The sequence below is a fragment of the Fundulus heteroclitus genome, unplaced genomic scaffold, assembly GCF_011125445.2.
Source record: "Fundulus heteroclitus isolate FHET01 unplaced genomic scaffold, MU-UCD_Fhet_4.1 scaffold_139, whole genome shotgun sequence".
NCBI lineage: Eukaryota > Metazoa > Chordata > Actinopteri > Cyprinodontiformes > Fundulidae > Fundulus > Fundulus heteroclitus.
In genome coordinates this window covers 147,505-152,855 of record NW_023396551.1, presented here as the reverse complement: position 1 = coordinate 152,855, position 5,351 = coordinate 147,505, and the positions used below count along the sequence as shown (strand labels likewise).

The 5,351-nt window shown below is 41.9% G+C and overlaps 1 long non-coding RNA gene across 1 annotated transcript; it reads right to left on the bottom strand.

Moving 5' to 3' along the window:
* Nucleotides 1-3,040: 3,040 nt before the first annotated feature.
* On the bottom strand, nt 3,041-4,828 carry LOC118558653. The gene is made up of 3 exons (XR_004928415.1): nt 4,789-4,828; nt 4,457-4,675; nt 3,041-3,168 (listed from the first exon to the last, which is right to left on the bottom strand). It is a non-coding gene; the product is annotated as an uncharacterized LOC118558653 (long non-coding RNA).
* Between the last annotated feature and the right edge of the window lie 523 nt (nt 4,829-5,351).

The following is a 5,351-nucleotide window of genomic DNA, read 5'->3' as shown; positions in this document are numbered from 1 at the left end:
AATAGAGAAAATAAAAGTACACACAAAGGGAGCCTTAAAACCTCCCAAACACAAGCTATGAACAACTATAAGGTCAAGCCTCAACCAAAACAAAACCAGCTTAAAGCCCAAGGCAAGCACAAGTGATTTAAACAACCCAATGCACCAAACAGCAAAGGTGGGGAGAAGACAACTTCAAATGTAGCTTCCTACTAGCTGTCTTCCCCCTGAAGGAATGAGTCCAAGAGTCTTTTATGGTGCAGGTGGGCCTCATCAGCGGTCTGATTGGCATGGCAGTCCTCCGCTGGTCCAATGAGGTCGCAGCTCCTCTGCAGCTCCTTCTCCAGCTGGGCCTTCTCTCCATCCGCTGCTCGGCTCCTCTCCTGCAGTCACGGTTCAAAGTCTCCAGCTGGCTCAATGACTTTGCCATTTCCGTGTGGCTCTTATTAGAGGGTCCTTTTTTTACAAAACCAACACCTTTAGTCTGTCGTGAATTTGGCTGGGTTTTGCGTTTTAAAGCTAAACAATCAGCAATGACATGTCTAGGTCTGTGACAATAGAAACATAAGCGACTTTCTTTTGGAACAGTGGTTTTACATTTTAAAATTAAGCAATTGGCGATGACATGTCCAGGTTTGTGACAATAAAAACATTCCCGGCTTTCTTTTGGAACTGAGGTTTTAACTGTCAGAGAATGAGGTACAGGATTAACACGTGACTTTTCATTGCAAGAGAAGGATGACTTATGGGTAAGCATGTACTCATCAGCAAGAACAGCAGACGATAAAGTGGTCACCTTCTGTTCATTTAAATACATCACCACCCTATCTGGAACACACTTCTTAAAGTCTTCCAACAACATTAGTTCACGTAACGCATCATAATTGTTAGCCTTAGATGCAGCACTCCACTTGTCAAAGAGAATGCCTTTCTCTCTGGCGAATTCAACATGTGTTTGTCCAGCCGTTTTCTTTTGCTGACGAAACTTCTGTCTATAAGCTTCTGGGACCAACTCATACGACTTTAAAACAGCAGTTTTAACCAGATCATAGTCTAAGCTATCTTTTAAAGGAAGCACTGCCAACACCTCTTGAGCTTTACCAGAAAATTTGCATTGTAACAACACAGGCCAGGTTTCCCTAGGCCATTGCAATGCACCAGCAATGCGCTCAAATGCTGCAAAGTATGAGTCAACTTCAGACTCTTTAAAAGCAGGTACTAAGGAAATACATTTACTAATGTCAAAAGGGATAGCAGACATGGAGGTGGAACCTGGTGTGACAGAGGCAGAGGGCGCGCGAGTCTGGGCCTCCACCTCAAGTTTGCACAGCTGTATAGCTTTCTCAGCCTCTATTTCAAGCCTCCTGATTTCAAGCTCCAGCTGAGCTTTTCTGTCCTGAGCTTTTTCTTCAGCCTCCATCTGGAGACGTGCCAACCACACCTTTAACCGAGCGCCATCGTGTCCTTCTGAGCTCACAGATGACAGTGGATCATAGCGAGGGAGTGTGCGGGGTGTCTTCCCCCGATCACTCACTGCTGCCTCAAACACTAAAACCATCTTTCAGGTCCTCTACAGACAAGGCCTTTCGGCTTGGCACTGCAGCAGCCTCAGGCAGATCAGGCTTTTCGATCACCCCAATTTCCACCAACTCATCCACTAACAAAACTTTTAGGTCTCTTTTTAGGACCTGTTTTGGGACCTGCAACTTAAAGTGCTCCACAATTTGCAGCAATTCACACTTGTGGCACCTATCAATAAACTCAAGAGAGGGGGCGGCTAAAAAGCGCTCCAGACTGAATGAAACCGACATGGTTCCCCAAAATGCTCCCCTCCTAATTCTGGACACAGGGATCTGCTTAACAGAGCTACGCTCCTGCCAGAGGCCGTAACAAAGCCCATATAAATCACCTATGCAAGACCTCTTTCTATCACCTCCGAAATATTTCCAAACTCCGTCCCATTCTCTCCCTCCCGGATGCAGAAAAGCTGGTTCATGCCTTTGTCTCCTCCAGACTGGACTATTGCAACGCACTTCTCATTGGGATCCCTAGAAAAAGTCTGCAGAGGCTTCAGTACATTCAAAACTCTGCAGCTAGGATCCTGATGAGAGTGCGGAAACATGAGCACATTACCCCCATCTCCACCAGGATTGAGTACAAGGTTTCCCTCCTCACACATCAATGCATCCATGGACATGCCCCTGCCTACCTTAAAGAACTTCTCAACCCACAGAACACAACCCGGTCTCTTCGCTCCACTCACTCAAACCTCCTCCACATTCCCAGAACCAGACTCAGGACAATGGGAGATAAGGCATTTTGTGCTGCTGCCCCGCATCTGTGGAATGCCCTCCCTGACACCTTAAGGGCACCTCAGTCCACTGAGTGTTTTAAAAAAGGCCTTAAAATATTTCTTTTTAGCAAAGCTTTTGGTCCCCTTTAGATGTTTTATTTTTAACATTTTTTTTGTTTTTGTTTTTTCTTCCCCTGTAGCACTTGGAGATCCTTTGATAGAAAGTGCAGTATAAATTAAATGTATTATTATTATTATTATTATTATTATTATTATTATTATTATTATTATTATTTGTTGGTACTCGCCGATACCGATACCACCATTTTAGTGCAGTATTGGCACCCCGGCCGATACTGGTATCGGTATCGGTGCAACACTAATGAAAATATTAACTAAAATAGATAATTTGATATGTTCTTACCATAATTTCAAAAATTACACCAAGGCTTTGCCACCTAGACATAGCTATAAGCAATTTAAAACAAATATTTAGATCTATAGATGTAGATTTATATCTAGAATTGTATTAAGAGGGTAATGTGTGGAAATTTTGTCTAAGTTCAGACTGAATGCACAATTTGGTATATAAAAGAAAAGTTTAATATGCTGTTCTGTATAAAAATTAGGTTTCATTTGAGTAAAATCAACAGACAAAATATTAAGATTTGATTCTGGCTGTTTTTGTTCACAGCCTCGCTATGTGCTTGAGCAAAAAATACAGTTCCATAGCTGACTCCCAGTCTTGTGACTGCTGTTGTCCATGTTGTTGCATGGCTTGCTGTAGGTATTCCTCGATGTCTTTATCACCACACAACTCTGTCACCTGACTTACTTCTGGGAAAACGTCAAGATCGATGTCCTCAACAGGAAATCCACAATCTCTTGAATCATATCTGCAAAGTCAGAATATAATTATTAATAGAAATGTGACACATATGTCACAATTACTTGTACTATATTTAGTACAAGTAATTGGAATTGTCTGGGTTTTTTTTTTTTTGCTGGCTATATGACACAGTATAAATGAGCACTATCAGTGACAGCTTATACAGTGTATCACAAATGTGAGTACACCCCTCACATTATATATCTTTTCATGGGATAACACCGACAAAATGACACTTTGACACAATGAAAAGTAGCCTGAGTGCAGCTTAACAGTGTAAATATTATTCTTCCCACAAACTAACTATATACAGCCATTAATGTCTAAACTACTGGCCACTAAAGTGAGTACACCCCTAAATGTCCAAATTGAGCACTGCTTGTCATTTTCCCTCCAAAATATCACGTGACGAGTTATTATGTGTAAGGCGTGCATGGGGAGCAGGTGTGTTAGATTTTGTAGTACAGCTCTCACACTTGAATACCTGCAGAAATGTGAGGGGCAGGGGCAGTTCTAGACAGGGGCCAGTGCCCCTATAGAACTGGTCTTGGCCCCTGTACTAAAGACATATTATATTTCTGAGGATGATAAATGATGACAAAGATACCATGACTGATTGGTCACTTGGACCAGTTGTATTTTTTTACGTTTACGGCTTTACTCTAACAATGATTAAAAAATGAAGCTGCAGGTCTGCAACCTGCAGTTCCACAGCCAAATTTGGCTCTTTGGTTTACTTAATAGATTAAACGATGAAATATTGACCTGTTTAGTTTTGTTCTTCTCAATCATTAGTTCTGTGCCCCCATGAGAAAACACTGGTCCCCCTAATACATTTGGTGTAGAACCACCACTGGTGAGGGATGTACTTACTTTATTTATTTATTTATTTATTTAATCAGGACAGTGCACATTAATGAACAATCATATACTCTTGTACAGATTGTAAATGAGCCAGATTATAGCATAGATGCTAATTTACATCTGTCGTCCTGAGGCAGGAACAATAAAAAAACAACAACACAAGATAACAAAATACAATATCAGTCAAAATACATAGACACATATTCAAACAATGATATTACAAAAAATAAAATTAGTGAGTGCATGACTGAGAACTTTTAAGAAACTGTTTAAGGTGCTTTTTAAATGTGATACACTTTTGTGATACACTGTACATTAACAGCTATAGGTTACTTGTACATAGATCATAGAGGTCCCAACTTGTACTAACAGCACTTCTGCATTATTGTGTAATGCCAAGCATTATTTCTGTTTATGAAGATGTCAATTACCTGTGAGGTAAGAGATAGAGTTCGTTTGGAATCCCACCAGGGCATGATGCAAATCTGCTTGGCCGGATCCTGTGGTTATTCCAGAGATCTTTACATTCATCCATGTCTTTCTGCAGAACTTTGGTGAAGCAGAATCTGAGTAAGCACTGGTGCTCGTGGCTTCCGTTGAAGTTTCCGGAGTCTCTTAAATCTCCAAACAGGTCCATCCAAAACTGAGACCTGAAGATACATTGAATTAGAAACGGTTCTGTTCTTTTTCATATTAAAATGATTAAAAGATTGTCTGTCCTACTCCATGTTCATAACATTGAAAGCATGTGTTAATGTTTCACCGTGTCCCGTCTACGGTGAAGCACCCTCGGTGGACCCAGTTCGTTTTACCCAGTCAGGCGACCCCCACTTACTTATTACCTTGAATGTAGGACGCATAAAACAGACAAGTATGCTTTTAGTTATATTTTATCTACGTAAAGACAGAGAAATAGTTACAGTCACACCAGCGCTGATGGGCCCCTGATCGGCAGGAGGCCTCGAGTGCTCATCACACAGACATTATAAAGGGATCTCGGGACACACCCATACAGGGGCGGTACACATCCGAACTGTGACATCAGCAGGGAAACTGTGTCACCTCCGGGGTGGTATCTGATAGATATGTGCCAATCTTTTGGGTCAGTGCCATCTAAGTGTGCCATGCAGTTCTGTGATAAACAGCTCGTTCCACTTGACCTCGTTGATATCCTAACAGACCCCCTGATGATGTGTCATTATGGCACATCACCAAAGATGATCAACCAGTGGAACGACAGCTCTCAGTCTGTCCCTCTCCCAGAACAGTCGGTCATTCCGTCCAGTCCAAGCAATCCAAGCACGTCAGCTTCCGGCTTCCAGAGTC